Genomic DNA, 17500 nt, shown 5'->3' on the forward strand with positions numbered 1-17500 from the left:
TGAAATATCTCTGGCTGATTGTGATGGCCCTGACAGATTTGTCATACCTGTCAACCTCAGAACAAGAAATATGGACAGAGTCATACATAGAAGTAGGACAAAGGCCCAAAAATAAGGAAAATGTTTAAATATTGCTCTTATAAACTTAGAAAGATAATAGAATAGTAGGTCTTACATTAGTATGATTTTTTTTTGAAAATTACAAAATCTGAAACTCAAATGTCTGTCATTATTTTCTAACTTCAGTCTTTAATGATTTGCCACTAATTTGCCAAAAAACACAATGTTATGAAAAATGGACCAGAAATGTGATGCAAAAATATAAAATAGCCACACAATACAGCTGGAAATCTGTCAAAGAATGGACACTTTTTAATATTAGTACTGCTAACTTGAGCAACTGACAAAATAAAAGAATCTACATGCATTTCCAAAATAAAAGTAATATATAACTCTGATTATTACAGTTATTTCTTAATTGTAAGCCCTCCATGTTTTCTTCAGAAATTGCCATTTTGCGGCGGGATTATTAGGGGAAGAGCAACATTTTGAGCCAAAATCGGGGACAATTGAGAGGTTTGGATATGCCTAATTCTATAAAGCAATTTATTTGCACGTACCTCTCAAACTGTTAATGCAGGAAATCTGGACAAGGCCAAAAATACTGGGGGAACATATAAACAGTACTATAAATTGTTGTATAAACTAAGACAATTGACAGAATAACAGGTCTTGCTTTAACATGCATTTTTCTGAAGGTTATGAAGTCTGAAACTCAGTGTCTGTCATTATTTAGTGACTTAATTCCTAAATTATTTGCCAGAAAACCACACATTTTATGAGGAACAAACCAAAAATAAGAAGCAAAAATCTATTCATTCTGTGAAAATCTGGACAGTTGAGAGATATAGTTCAGCCAGGGCTGTCTTTGAGTTTGCCACCCTTCCCCCTCACAAAATCATAGTCGAATGGAGCCTCCCCCCTGCAGCCATTCCAATGAACCATTACTTGGCTATTTCACCCCATTTACCATAAACACTAATGTGCATACTGCTTTACTTCTACAATGATTTGGACTTCATTTGAAAGTTTTATTTTGCATTTTACAGCAAAAACACTAAGACATCTGCTAAATAAAGCAATGCAATCTCACAAGGAAAACAGACTTAGCATTAAAACTTCTCTGCCCTTGAAACTCACATTCATTGAAACAGCATTGAAACCCACATTCAAAGAAAATATATTTTGCCAGTGGCAGATAAAGATTAACTTTGGGCTGTTTTCAAATCATAGGCCCCTTGCACATGAAACATACACGTGGTCTTTGATACACCTTCCTGATTGTATTAAATGATATTCCTTGTACAATATAGTACAGTTGTTAGAAGGCATTTTAAGTTTGTTTTGAACATTTTTCCAGTAAACAATGAAACAAAATGCATGCATCGATAATGACAAAATTGCCCAATTCAAAACATTTTTCCAGTAAACAATGAAACAAAATGCATGCACCAATAATGACAAAACTGCCCAATTCAGAACATTTCAATCATAAAAGGCTACTCAAACTTCTACTTTTAATAAAAAGTTAATCTTTATCTGTCACTGGCAAAATGTATTTTCTTTGAATGTGGGTTTCAATGCTGTTTCAATGAATGTGAGTTTCAAGGGCAGAGAAGTTTTAATGTTAAGTCTGTTTTCATTGTGAGATTGCATTGCTTTGTTTAGCAGATGTCTTAGTGTTTGTGCTGTAAAATGCAAAATAAAACTTTCAAATGAAGTCCAAATCACTGTAGAAGTAAAGCAGTATTCACATTAGTGTTTATGGTAAATGGGATGAAATAGCCAAGTAATGGTTCATTGGAATAGCTGAAGGGGGGAGGCTCCATTCGACCATGATTTTGTGAGGGGGAAGGGCGGCAAAAAGACAGCCCTGGCAGAACTATACCTCTCAACTGTCCAGATTTTCACAGAATGAATAGATTTTTGCTTCTTATTTTTGGTTTGTTTCTCATTAAATGTATGTTTTTTTGGCAAATAATTTAGGAATTAAGTCACTAAATAATGACAGACACTGAGTTTCAGACTTCATAACCTTCAGAAAAATGCATGCTAAAGCAAGACCTGTTATTCTATCAACTGTCTCAGTTTATACAACAATTTTTTGTACTGTTTATAAGTATATTTGGCCTTGTCCAGATTTCCTGCATTAACAGTTTGATAGGTATGTGCAAATAAATTGCTTTAAAGAATTAGGCATATCCAAACCTCTGAACTGTCCCCGATTTTGGCTCAAAATGTTGCTCTTCCCTTAATAATCCCGCCGCAAAATGGCAATTTTGGAAGAAAACGTGGAGGGTTTACAATTAAGAAATAACTATAATAATCAGAGTTATAGATTACTTTTTTCAGATGTGCAGATTCTTTTATTTTTGTCAGCTGCTTATGTTAGCAGTACTAATATTAAAAAGGTGTCCCTTGTTTGACAGGTTCCCAGCTGTAGTGTGTGGCTATTTTATATTTTTGCATCACATTTTGGTCAATTTTTCATAAAATTGTGTTTTTTGGCAAATTAGTAGCAAACCATTAAAGTCTGAGGTTAGAAAATAATGACAGACATTTGTGTTTCAGATTTCATACCCTTCAGAAAATTCATACTAATGCAAGACCTACTACTCTATTACCTTTCTATGTTTATAAGAGCAATATTTAAAACTGTCCTTATTTTTGGGCCTTGTCCCACTTCTATGTATGGCTTTGTTCAGATTTCTTGCTCTGAGGTTGAGAGGTATGACAAATGTGTCAGGGCCATCACAGTCAGCCGGAGACATTTCAAATTGTGACATACTTGTTGCATCCCACTCCCCCATGTAGTGACTCTGGATGTGTCCAAGCAAGGCAAGGAGCAGTTATGCAGTGTAAATGTGCAGAGTATCCCCCCATCCAAGGTAGACACAAGTACTACTTTTATTCTTTTCTTGATTTTGCAGAATGTTCTGGTTTGTCATATTTTTATACTGTTGATTTATGTTTATTATTACTCAGAAAGTGCCTATTGCTCTGTGTTTAAGTAGCAATGTTTTAATGATCATCAGGTAAGCTTGTCTGAGATTGTAAGATGCAAGTAAGCTTTAATAAGCATACTGTTAAATAATTGCCAACATTGAAAGCCTTTCTGTTGCCATGCAGAGAATACTTGCATAACTAGATAATGTATAAGCCTTGAGTATTGAAATACATATGACAGTATTTGTAATAAAGGACAGGATTACATTATTATTTTAAGAAGCTCATTACATTTGTTGAAGACTTGCAGTCATCTTTGCAGGCTTTACCTGTAAACCAAACAGAATACCAGTCTATCATGTGTGGTCCATTACCTGTACAGTAATCTTTTAAGCAATGTACCTTGAGCTTGTTTCTTGTTTGCTTTTCATTTTTTACTTTGATCATGTTTTCCCCATGAAACAAGTAGATAGTTGTTGTCAGGCAGCAGGTCTTTTTTGGATAAGAAACATTTTTACAAGTGGGGGTTTCACAGAAATTGCTACTTTCAGCATGTTACTTGGTACTTTAATAAAGCTGAATATAACTTATAATTAGAACTGGAGTACAAGGAGAAGTGGTTTGAGTTGAGTGCTGCTTGTTATTCTTGTACTTGATTTTGACTGGCATTCCAGTAATGTATTTAAAAAGTAATTTATTTTTTCATGCCTCACAGTCTTTTTGTTTCCCTCTAGATATTAAGTAAGCTGTCATGCAGCCAATGCATTGAAATATTCTTCTACACTTCACATTGTCTTGATTGCACTCTCATAATGACGGTTTGGCACCCAGGGCAGCGTATTTAATTAAAGTTCCAAGTTTTGTGGTTTTGAGCATAGGTCCTCCCCTTTCTAGTTGACCTCACCCCTTCCCATTGACCCCACCCATTCAGCTGTCTCCTGCAGCCCCCCTTCGATTTGAAATTACCAGCCGCCACTGCACAGGACCCATTAAAAGAATCTTTCAATCCAATCCAGTATCTGTACCAGCAACTAGAACTCTTCAATAGAAACTACTCCACTCTTAATTCCACCCTTCTACTTCTGAAAACTTAAACTTCTTGAAAACATAAATTTAGATGCTTCCCTTGATTCAATCAGTTTACACCTAGGATTTAAACACTTTTGTAAAAATCACCTTCTATAACCACCTAAATCCATATAATCTCTCTCTCTCTCTCTCTCTCTCTCTCTGTCTGCCTAAACACTTTCCATTTGATCTGAAAAAAAAACTCCTAAAAGGACAAGGCCAAGTCAGCATCTAAATTTAAGAGCTGTCTCAGTTTTCTCTACATCAGGCAAGATTCTAGAAAAAAATGGTATAGGTACAGCTTTCCACTTACTTAAAAGCATATTATACGGTCTCTAACAGATAGTGATTTACAAAATAAGAATAAAGGTAACCTTACAGGAGTTATATTTATAGATCTCACCAAAGCTTTTGATCTGGTGGATCACTCACTGCTCTATACTGCTCCCATTTATACAGGCCTCAGTTGAACAGTTCCACAACTACTGATTGGTTCATAAAACTACCTCAACAACAGACAATTTAGAATCATTTCCCTCTTTCATTACTAATCTGTAAACAAGGAATCCCACAAGATTTCATTCAAGCATCTTTACTACTCTCAGTATTTGTTCATCAATTACTTTTCCAACTCCCATATTCCATATTCTACCCTATTACTTACAAAAGTACTTTAAAGCAAACTGGCATGAAATATGAATGCAGGAGGTCCTTGTGTGCTTTGACTTCTACTCCACTGACATTGATAATCCCATCATTACGATCTCCCCTCCACTGTTGTCCTTGTTTTCACAGGGAGTTTTCTGATGGCACTGATGGTACCTTCATATTTAAAACTTCAAGACAAGTGCACAGAATGTTTAATTTGATGAAAGAGTTAAGTCTAGTTACTTATGTATTTCTCCTCTTAAGACTGACTTTGTGGCTAAAATGCCACTTCTAGATTTCTAGAATGCAATTTCTTCTAAAATGTAACCTTGTTACTTCATCAATATACAGCTACACTTCTACAATACATCCCAGTACTTCTTGAGCTATACAAATGCATAGTCTATAGTTTGGGACTTTAAATACTTTAAAAAAAAACTTTTTTATTTAGTCATTGCTAATAAGTGCATGTTTATATTGTAAAGTTGTAGTTTGGCAGATGATTTCACATGTCCTACATAGACGGACTAAAAGCCTTGTCACTATACTTGGTATCCTACATTTTGCAAAGAAGTGACTTGTGTCTGACATACAAGGCATCCGCAGACCCAGTACTGATGGATTTACTGCACATTAGCAAGTCAAATGTCATCAGAAATACTCTGCAGCATCAACAGAATGGTTTGGAGGGACAGGTATATCCCTCACAGGATACCGCTGCTATGGAACAGCCTCCCCACCCACGTAAAACAAAGTTCATCCCTGTCCCTCTTCAAGTGCAACTGAGATCTATGGATGTAAAACAGAACATTTATCCCAGGACTGTCCCTCTACTACCAATGGGCAAAGACAGCTCCTAAATGCTTTATTCTATGCATGGGTCCCCTCAAATTATCTATAGTATGATCCCAGTTATTCTCATTAGGGGTAATATGGGATGGGTAAAGCCAGTCTCTAACCATATGGGATAGTTTAATTTGAGCACAGAAAGGGACATTGGCAAGGCGTAAAATGACCTGAAAGGGTGGCTAGTTTAATATCATCTATTAACATATTTAACAGCATATGGTATAATATAGTACGTATAATAAATTAGTTGCACGTTCTATAGTTCCAGAGGTAAAAAGTCAATGTTCTTTTTTTCATCAGCAGAATGCTGCTGGTCTCTCACTAAATTTTATCAACAATAAGATAATTAATATACCAAAGGATGGCAAACAACAAATAGTCCTGCTTTTGCCTATATGTGAATGAAGGCTGCTAATAGGAGGGAGCAGAGTAGCTGGAGAGGGGAATGCTTATAAAGAGTGGATTGCATGGAACCAAATTACAAATCCGCTGAAACTGACACACAGGTAACACACTGGTCTATTATTCCACAGTAATTTATTGTTTAGCACTTTTGTCTTATAAAACCAACTTTAAAGTCTTGATTTTTTTAATATAAATGCACTAAACAATGCATTTGTGGTGAACAACAGACCTGCAGTTAACTGTATGATAGTTTCAACTGGGTTTGTGCTTTTAGCTTCACCAGCAAGGACACAACGTGGTTCATGACACTAAATTACACTGAGGGTAGGCTACCAATATTGTCTATAACTATTACATTCTTAGACTGTCAACATGTGTCTAACCCTCTTTCCACAGTTCACAATCAGAACATAATATGCAAGACTGATATTTAGAATACTGAAAGAGTTTCCCTAGGAATCAGAAACATATTGTACAGTGTGGAAACCTTAACTCCAAAGTTTCACATTGCACTAGGCCTTTTTTATTAGTAGATTGCTATTCTGCTGAAGTTTTCCCCTTGTGGAGGCCTTAATGTGGACAGCAGTCTCAATTCCCAAAACAAGTGTGAAAGAACCAAAGAAGGAGGTGTAACCATCTTCAATAAAGCCAAACACACCTCGAGACAAGTTAAACAGCATGACTCTCTTGAGTTACTCCAGGTCCAACTAACTATAGCTAAAACACCCTACCACATCATTGCTAGCCACAGATCCCCCACCATGAACCAAGAGAAGCACGCCACCTACCTGGACTTACTAGAGTCACTCAAGATACAACTAAACTCTTTGGTCATGGGAGATTTCAATTACCCTTCCATCGACTGGGTGACATACATGAGCACAAGTACATGATCACCCTGAGGTTCCTGGACTTTGTCAATACAAATGCCCTGGAACATTTAGTCTGCACCCCCACAAGGGGATCATATGTCTTAGACTTAGAACTCACAAACATGGAAGGGTCACTGCACTACCCCCTGTGTATTGCCTTCCCTGGTAAGTTCAGACAATAAATCTGTCTGATTCAAAGTGACAATCAGAACTAACACTACCACAGGAGCAAAAGAATTGAAAAACTTCTCCAAAGCAAATTACAGCCTAATAGGTGATGGTATAAAAAGTTTCGAACCCCCTGCTAGCACAGCCAACAATGACTCCTATACAGAGGAGTCACAAATACCCTGTATAACCACTTAAACAACTGTATAGACTTGTCTGTACTTGACCTAATCAAAGCCAGGTCCTCCTGAAAAAACAAACCACCCTGGTGGACCTCAAGTATAAATAAGTTATATAACAAAAGGAAAAAACTGATGTCTAAAAACAAGAGGGAACTTACACAGCAGAAGAAGAATACCCTTCGCAGCTAGAGCAAGCAAATCAGATATCTTGTAAAATCCTCTAAAGCTAGCTACAAAGCTAAATTAGCATCCCTAGCTAAGGATAATCATAAGGCATTCTGTAACTACATCAGAAATCTAAAAGGGAAGGGCCAACTATGTGCTGAACTTATAGTGGAAGGTACCTCTGATATTGAACCTAAGGAAATTGTCAACCTGCTAGCTGACAGATTTGGTGCAAACTTCACCCGCCCCCCGTCCCCCCGTCCCCACCAGCCATACCCCCAAAGCATACCTGACACCAATCCTCTATCTAGTATCTCCAAACAGCAGGTTATATCTGTGCTCTCCAAGGCCAAACAGACAGCCTATGTGGGACCAGATAACATCCCAGGCTGCTTACTAAACAATCTAAAACAAGACCTAGCAGAACCACTTGGCACTCTCTCTAACCTCAGCCTGAGCAATGGCTTTGTTCCAGTAGAGTGGAGAACAGCAACAGTAATCCTCTCGCATAAATAGGGTCCATCAACCAACCCTGGGAACTACAGAGCCATAAGCTTTACCAGACTTATCTGCAAGGCCATGGAAAGAATCATCATGGACCTTATCAACAAAGACATAGGAACCTTTCATACTCTTGACTTGACCCAGTCTGGCTTTGTTAAGGGTTGATCATGCTTACTGAACCTGAGGATGTCACCAAAGATCCTGATGAAGGCAAAACAGTGCATACTGCCTATCTTGACTTAGTCAAGACTTTTGACATGATCCCCCACTCAGGTGTCATTGATAAGCTCTCCCAGCTGGGATTAACCCATGCATTACTATATGGGTAGTAAACTGGCTCAATGACAGAGCGCATACTGTCAAAGTTGGAGGTTCCACCTCTACCAATAGACCATTTACCAGTGGTGTACCACAAGGATCTCTGCAGGGCCCTCTACTGTTTGGAATGTATTTCTTGGAAGTCCAGATGAAAGTAGATGGCTTGTGGCTTTCCAGGTTTGTTGATGATTGCAAAGTGGTGCAATCATTGAGTCCCCAAAAGATGCTAACATATTACAAAAGGAGCTAACACAGACAAATGATTGGTGCCAAAGCCATGGACTAAACCTAAATGCAAAAGGTGCATTATTATCTGCTTTGGCAAAGAAGTCCTTGCAAATTACAATACTGACAGCACCCTTTAAGCTCAAACCCAATAGTGCAAGATTTAGGAACACAGGTTAATAGCAATCTAAACTTCGATCATCATGTGTCCACAGTGGTAAGGAAAGCCTTATACATTGTGCATCTCATAAGTAATGGCATTGTATCCAAGACTATGGAGGTTATAACTCCTCTGTACTCTACCCTCATCAGACCACTAATAGAGTACAATGCTCCCTTTTGCATGTACATCACCAGACTCCTGCAGCAGCTGAACAGACCACAGAGGTTTCTCAACAAGAAAATTCAGGGCCTCAAAAACATGACTTACATGGAAAGAGTGAAAGCCCAGTCACTGTATTCTGTATCCTACAGGAGAATTGTGCCTGGCCTACACATCAGTCTCTCACCCTGTCCTAATGGAAATGCTGCACATCTGTAAATCAAATGGGACGAGAGTCACTCACTCCAGGGATCTGTACCTAGCCTGTGACATTAATAGACTATGCTGGACAGACAGATATATCTCTCAGAGATTGCCACTCCATGGAAACAAACTCCCAATTCACGTGAAGCAGAGCTCCTCAATGATGATATTCAGGCACAACCTAGACAAGTGGAAGGGAAACCATAAAGTTACGCTGGGGGGTGGAACCTATGTCCCTCATGGACAAGGGCACTTGGTGCTAGACCCACTCTGCAAATAATGACCATCTAACCAAGGTCAATTGGGGAACACAGGTATAACAATGCTAGGCTTGTAACGGCCCTAGGGCCATTAGCCTAGTAATAAAAGAAAAAAGTGCTTGAAGCTAGGAAGAAGATAAAAAACTTGTTTCCAATAGTTTAAAAACACAGCTTTATTCGCACACTCCAAACTGCATAAACGCTATTCACCAACCACTCGCGTTTTCGTCCATACTACTTGGACTTCATCAGATACAATGAATTAAAACCAATTACACCTTATATAACTTAATAAATTCAAATAAACCAATAAAACTCCTTCAAACCATCAGATGGTTATACTTAAGGAAATGACATCATGGGCTCATAAATATTAATAAATATTAAAGAACAGTACTACGTAACTTTTGTTTCAATAATTAAAAAACATTTTAGCACTCTAAAAACTTTAATTCAATAAATAAATAAAGAGATAAATACATAATTCCTAAGTTTTATATACAAATAAAGTGCATGAAGTGATAACGAGACCATATTTCCTTATTCATGAGTTTAAGGGTATAGCACCATCTGGTGTCCATTAATGATAGTGCAAGTGTCACAATTTCAAAGCCCTTAACTTTAAAAGTGGTAGTATAGAAACATGTTCATTTAGCTGAACTAGTTCAGGAAGTAAGACAGGGAGAGGGGGAGAATAAAGAAATCTATAATAATTATCAACAAGCGTTAGTATTGGAATATAATGGCATTAATCAAAAGGTTATCACTTCATGCACTTTATTTGTATATAAAATTTAGGAATTATGTATTTATCTATTTATTTATTTATTGAATTAAAGTTTTTAGAGTGCTAAAATGTTTTTTAATTATTGAAACAAAAGTTACGTAGTACTGTTCTTTAATATTTATTAATATTTATGAGCCCATGATGTCATTTCCTTAAGTATAACCATCTGATGGTTTGAAGGAGTTTTATTGGTTTATTTGAATTTATTAAGTTATATAAGGTGTAATTGGTTTTAATTCATTGTATCTGATGAAGTTCAAGTAGTATGGACGACGCAGTGGTTGGTGAATAGCGTTTATGCAGTTTGGAGTGTCGAATAAAGCTGTGTTTTTAAACTAGTGGAAACAAGTTTTTATCTTCTTCTAGCTTCAAGCACTTTTTCTTTTATTGGTGATTTTGGTGCTTTCCGTTTGTTTTGCTGGTTCTTGGTTGTTTGGAACGGGCTATGGAGGAGGTTCCGCCTTTACTGAACAAAGGACAGGATGAATTGGGTCAATCGCGAAAGCTGATTGGCCAACTAACGGAACTTATCGATTTACTTACGCCGCTCTGTCATTCCTTAATGGGAGGTCGCTCTGATGGTTTGAAAGCGACAGGTAGCGAAACCGAAGGATCAGCTGGTCCCAAATCAAAGAGGAAAAGGGAGCTAATAGGTGATAAGGGAGATCATGGAGGTTGTACAGAATCGAATTTGGATATGTTTAATCCAGCGGTTACACCCAATATATTTTTACATGGAAATAATGACACTATGAACGCGTTGCCTAAGTAAGCCAATACATCAAGTGAAATTAATGCACCGAGGCATTTCCAGGGCCTCACAGGTACTGTTTTAACCTCTCCAGAGAAGGAAATTAATGAGTGGTTAAATAATAAATATTGTTTTCATTTTGATACTGGGGGCCCATGTGGTCTGTCTAGTGGTGATTCTTATTCTGTGAAACTTGATAAAATGGCTAAGCTAATGTTTAAATATAAATCGCTTTGTATAGAGAATGCTTACTTAATGGAATGTATTAATAAAAATGTAGTTCCGAAAGGGCTAAGGGTATGGAAATACCCTAACAATGTACAAATGGGCTCAGTCTTTCACAATGAACTGTTAGAAGTTTTTAATAACTGTGGTCTTGATGTTTTAAGACTTATCATTAAAGAAAATGGTAGAAAACAAGAAGGTTTAAAGGGAGAAATTGATAAGTTAGATGGTTATATTAAAGAGGATCTCATTTTTGGGATCAAGGAAGAGAAGGAAAAATACTATAAAGTAAGAAGTGATATAGATGTGAAATGTAGTGATTTGATGAGTAGGAAAATGAATAAGTTAAAGAGGGACATGCTAGATTATGAAAATAAAGTGAGTTATCCAAAACCCCCATATATGAAACAGGACTTTTATGAATATAATGATAAAAAACAAAACAAAGAACATAAAAATGATGAAAATGCATATAATTGGTACGAATATGATTACAATCAGGAATTCCCACCATTAGTAAGGGAAGAAAATTATGGTCATTGGCAGCCACATCAGTATGGACATTTTCAGAAGAGGGGGGGGAGAAGGGGGAGGGGAAGGTATCAATAGGATACACCCCATACCCATACAATTCATACAATAATACTGGAGAAATAGAAGTAGATGGGCATAAGAATACTTACAAGAATTTTTCTATATATAATTTTAGCAATATTGTATTGTCTAAGGGACATTTTCTTCTTCTTAGTAAGGGTTTGAAATTTATTCCCTATAAACAAGGAGATTTGGCTAAAACAATAATGGATATCAAACTCTTTTTAAGAAAAATAAATTTAGAAATGCTTTTTTCTAATAATAATGTGAAAATCAGTAGTAATAACCATCAAGGTTTGATACGTAAAACTATTTTTAATCCCCCACTACATCCTCAAATAAGGAATTTTGAAAGAGTTTTGGAAAGAGAAGTTAGGAATGGGTACAAGAAAATTGGATATAATAAAAATCTTAATAAAGAAGAGAATGAGATCATGAATGAGTTAAAACATAATATAGAAATTAGAATTATGAAACCTGATAAAGGTGGGGGGGGGGTAGTTATAATGGATAATATTACTTATGAAGGAAAGATGAATGAAATTTTAAGGGATGAGATGAGATATGCTTGTGTTTCTATTAATGAAGTGAATCTAGCTTATCATAAAATAGATATCTCTCTCAGAGATATGTTGTATGAAGGTGTCATTGATAATAAAATATACAATTATTTGAATGTAATAAAACCTAGGATGCCTATAATTTTTGGTATACCTAAAATCCATAAAAATGTCGAGAACCCACCCCTAAGACCTATAGTTTCAGCCGATGGCTCCAAAACATACCCATTAGCTAAATTTGTGGATATTAAAGTGAAGCATATATGGGTCAATAATGAAGTTATTCTGAAAGATTCATGGGATCTATTAAGAGAAATCAAGCCTGAATTCTATATGGATAATTTAATTTTTGTTACTATTGATATTGTAGATTTATTTTCATGTATACCATATGACACAGGCATGACTATGTTTGAAGAGATGTTATTTCAGGATAATAAATTGACACACAATGAAAAAGTGGCTTGTATAGGGTTTATGGAAATGGTCCTTAAAAATAATTTCTTAATTTTTAATGGTGAATATTTTCAACAAATTCAAGGTGTCTCCATGGGTGCGGCCTGCGCGCCATCCTTTGCAAATCTGGTATTGGCTAAATGGGAGGAGACATGCATTATCAATTCTAAATACAAGATTTATTGGACTTTGTATAGAAGGTTCCTGGATGATATTGTAATTTTTTGGACAGGTGGTTATGAAATTTTTAAAGAATTTATGAATTATATAAGTAATACCACCAATTTCCTTAAATTTACATATAATACGTCAGAGGATGTTCTTCAATATCTAGATGTGGAAATTTTTAAGGTGGAAAAACATTTTGAATCTAAAATTTATAGGAAATCCACCTATTGCAACTCTTTTCTCCACTACAACAGTGCTCATCCCCTACACTGTAAAAAGAACATAGTAAAGGGACAATTTGTGAGGGGCTGCCGCATGACCAGTCTAGATAGGGACTTTATTCAGGAATGTAATTTCCTAGAAGGAATGTTTTTAGAAAAAGGATACCCTAAGGCAGTGGCGGCTGGTGACTTCAAATCACAGGGGGGCTGCAGGAGACGCTGAATGGGTGGGGTCAAAGGGAAGGGGTGTGGTCAACCATAAAGGGGAGGAGCTATGCACAAAACCACAAAAAACTAACTTTAATTAAATATGCTGCCCTGGGTGGCAAACCATCATTATGAAAGTCCAATCAAGACAAAAATAAGTGTAGAAGAATAAAAATATTTCAATGCATTGGCTGCATGACAGCTTGCTTAATATCTAGATGGAAACAAAAGGTTGTGAGGCATGAAAAAATAAATTACTTTTTAAATACATTACTGGAATGCCAGTCAAAATCAAGTATAAGAAAAACCAGAAGCACTCAACTCAAACCACTTCTCCTTGCACTGCAGTTCTAATTATAATATATTCAGCTTTATTAAAGTACCAGGCAACATGCTGAAAGTAGAAATCTATGTGATGCCCCCACTTGTAAAATGTTTCTTATCCAAAAAAGACCTGCTGCCTGACAACGTGTTTCATGGGGAAAACATGATAAAAGTAAAAAATGAAAAGCAAACAAGAAACAAGCTCAAGATACATTGCTTAAAGGATTACTGTACAGGTTATGGACCACACATGATTGGCATTCTGCTTAGTTTACGGGTAAAGTCTGTAGAGATGACTGGAAGTCTCCAACAAGTGTAATGAGCTTTTTAAAATAATGGAATCCTGTCCTTTAATACCCAAGGCTTATACATTATCTAGTCAAGTATTCTCTGCATGGCAACAACAGAAAGGCTTTCAATGTTGGCAATTCTTTAACAGTATGCTTATTAAAGCTTACTTGCATCTTACGATGCAAGACAAGCTTACCTTATGGTCATTAAAGCATTGCTACTTAAACACAGAGCAACAGGCACTTTGAGTAATAAGCATAAATCTGAGTAATAAGCATAAATCAACAGTACAAAAATATGACAGACACCAGACCATTCTGCAAAATCAAGGACAGATGAAAAGACACTGTAGTACTTATGCAGTGTGTCCTCCCCATCCAAGGTAGATACAACTACTCCTTGCCTTGCTTGGACACATCCAGAGTCACTACATGGGGAGTGGGGTGCAACAAGCATGTCACAATTTGAAATCTCTCTGGCTGACTGTGATGGCCCTGACACATTTGTCATACCTCTCAACCTCAAGAGCAAGAAATCTGGACAAAGCCATACACAGAAGTGGGACAAAGGCACAACAATAAGGACAATTTTTAAATATTGCTCTAATAAACTTAGAAAGATAATAGAATAGGTCTTGCATTAGTATGAATTTTCTGAAGGGTATAAAATCTGAAACTCAAATGTCTGTCATTTTCTAACTTCAGTCTTTAGTGATTTGTCACTAATTTGCCAAAAACACAATTTTATGAAAAATGGACCAACAATGTGATGCAAAAATATAAAATAGACACACAATACAGCTTCTACCTGTCAAAGAAGGGACACTTTAATATTAGTACTGCTACCTTGAGCAGCTGACAAAATAAAAGAATCTACATGCATTTCAAGTAATCTATAACTTTGATTATTACAGTTATTTCTTAATTGTAAACCCTCCATGTTTTCTTCCAAAATTACTATTTTGCGGAGGGATTATTAGGGGGAAGAGCAACATTTTGAGCCAAAAATTAGGGACAGTTGAGAGGTTGGCTATGCCTAATTCTATAAAGCAATTTATTTGCATGTACCTCTCAACCTGTTAATGCAGTAAATCTGAACAGGGCCAAATATATTGGGGGCACATATAAACAGTACTAAAAATTGCTCTTGTATAAATTGAGACAGTTGATAGAACGGCTCTTACTTTAACATGCATTTTATGAAGGTTATGAAGTCTGAAACTTATTTAGTGACTTCTGGCAAATCATTTAGGAATTAAAACTACAAATTTTGTGAACAACAAACCAAAAATAAGAAGCAAAAATCTATTCTTTCTTTGAAAATCTGGACAGTTGGGAGGTATAGTTCAGCTGGGCCTGTCTGAGTTTGCTGCCCTTCCCCCCCCTGACAAAATAATGGTTGAACTGGAGCCTCTGCAGCCATTCCAATTAACCATTACTTGGCTATTTCCTCCATTTACCATAAACACTAATGTGCATACTGCTTTACTTCAATGATTGGACTTCATTTGAAAGTTTTATTTTGTATTTTACAGCACAAACATTAAGTCATCTGTTAAACAAAGCAATGCAGTCTCACAATGAAAACTTAGCATTGAAACTTCTCTGCCCTTGAAACTCACATTCATTGAAACAGCATTGAAACCCACATTCAAAGAAAATACATTTTGCCAGTGGCAGATAAAGATTAATTTTGGGCTGTTTTGAATCATAGGCCCCTTGCATATGAAACATACATGTGCTCTTTGATACACCTTCCTCATTGTACTAAAATTATATTCCTTGTACAATACAGTACACTTGTTAGAGGGTGTTTTAAATTTGTTTTGAACATTTTTCCAGTAAGCAATGAAACAAAACATATGCACCCATAATGGCAAAACTGCCCAGTTGAGAACATTTATCATAAAAAAGTCTACTCAGATTCCACAGTCCACCATTATTAGTAAATATACACAATTCTACAGTCCACCATTATTAGTAAATATGCACAATTCCACAGTCCACCATTATTAGTAAATATGCACAATTCTACAGTCCACCATTATCAGTAAATATGCACAATTCTACAGTGCACCTTTATCAGTAAATATGCACAATTCTACAGTCCATATTCAGTGAATTCAGTTCTTGCCATAGCTGTCAACCTTAGCACAAAAACCTGGACGAAGCCAATAATGGGGAATACAGTCCCAAAAATAGGGACAAATTTAAAATATTCATCTTATAAACTTAGAAAATTGCTAGAAAAAAGGTTGTGCTACTATGTATTCTGAAGAACATGAAGTTTGAAATTCAAATGCCGGTCAATTTTACTGTGGACAGAACAAAACAATTTTCAGCAGAGGCAGGGATTAATACTGCAGACACGTCTTTGTAAAATGGCAGGGCACCAGAGCAAATCCACACAAACACAGGAGGAGATGCAGACTCACACAGAAGCCACCCCAACCAAGAATCAAACCAGAAAACCTATAGCTGTGAGGCAACAATACTACCACTGCACCATCAAATCTGCAAGGAATTAAACATTCAGAAACCTGAAGTCAGAAATTCAAATGCCGGTCAATTTTACTGCGGACAGAACAAAAACAATTTTCAGCAGAGGCAGGGATTAATACTGCAGACACGTCTTTGTAAAATGGCAGGGCACCAGAGCAAATCCACACAAACACAGGGAGGAGATGCAGACTCACACAGAAGCCACCCCAACCAAGAATCAAACCAGAAAACCTATAGCTGTGAGGTAACAATACTACCACTGCACCATCAAATCTGCAAGGAATTAAACATTCAGAAACCTGAAGTCAGAAATTCAAATGCGGTCAATTTTACTGCAGACAGAACAAAAACAATTTTCAGCAGAGGCAGGGATTAATACTGCAGACACGTCTTTGTAAAATGGCAGGGCACCAGAGCAAATCCACACAAACACAGGGAGGAGATGCAGACTCCACACAGAAGCCACCCCAACCAAGAATCAAACCAGAAAACCTATAGCTGTGAGGCAACAATACTACCACTGCACCATCAAATCTGCAAGGAATTAAACATTCAGAAACCTGAAGTCTGAAATTCAAATGCCGGTCAATTTTACTGCGGACAGAACAAAACAATTTTCAGCAGAGGCAGGGATTAATACTGCAGACACGTCTTTGTAAAATGGCAGGGCACCAGAGCAAATCCACACAAACACAGGGAGGAGATGCAGACTCCACACAGAAGCCACCCCAATCAAGAATCAAACCAGAAAACCTATAGCTGTGAGGCAACAATACTACCACTGCACCATCAAATCTGCAAGGAATTAAACATTCAGAAACCTGAAGTCTGAAATTCAAATGCCGGTCAATTTTACTGCGGACACGTCTTTGTAAAATGGCAGGGCACCAGAGCAAATCCACACAAACACAGGGAGGAGATGCAGACTCCACACAGAAGCCACCCCAACCAAGAATCAAACCAGAAAACCTATAGCTGTGAGGCAACAATACTACCACTGCACCATCAAATCTGCAAGGAATTAAACATTCAGAAACCTGAAGTCTGAAATTCAAATGCCGGTCAATTTTATTTAACATTTGTTAATCAGGACAGTCTGACTTGGAACAATTTTCAGCAGAGGCCCAGGAAGAAATAATGCAGACATGTCTTTGTAACATGGGAGGACACAAAAGCAAACCCACACAAACACAGGGAGAAGACACGGACCCCACAAAGA

At 36.9% G+C, this 17500-nt stretch overlaps 1 pseudogene; it reads right to left on the reverse strand.

Annotated features, from left to right (window-relative positions):
* Positions 1-4712, reverse strand: part of LOC122806108 — a 20723-nt pseudogene extending 16011 nt beyond the window's left edge.
* Positions 4713-17500: the final 12788 nt, after the last annotated feature.

The sequence above is a fragment of the Protopterus annectens genome, chromosome 7.part0 (genome assembly GCF_019279795.1).
Source record: "Protopterus annectens isolate FY-2018-M chromosome 7.part0, PAN1.0, whole genome shotgun sequence".
NCBI lineage: Eukaryota > Metazoa > Chordata > Ceratodontiformes > Protopteridae > Protopterus > Protopterus annectens.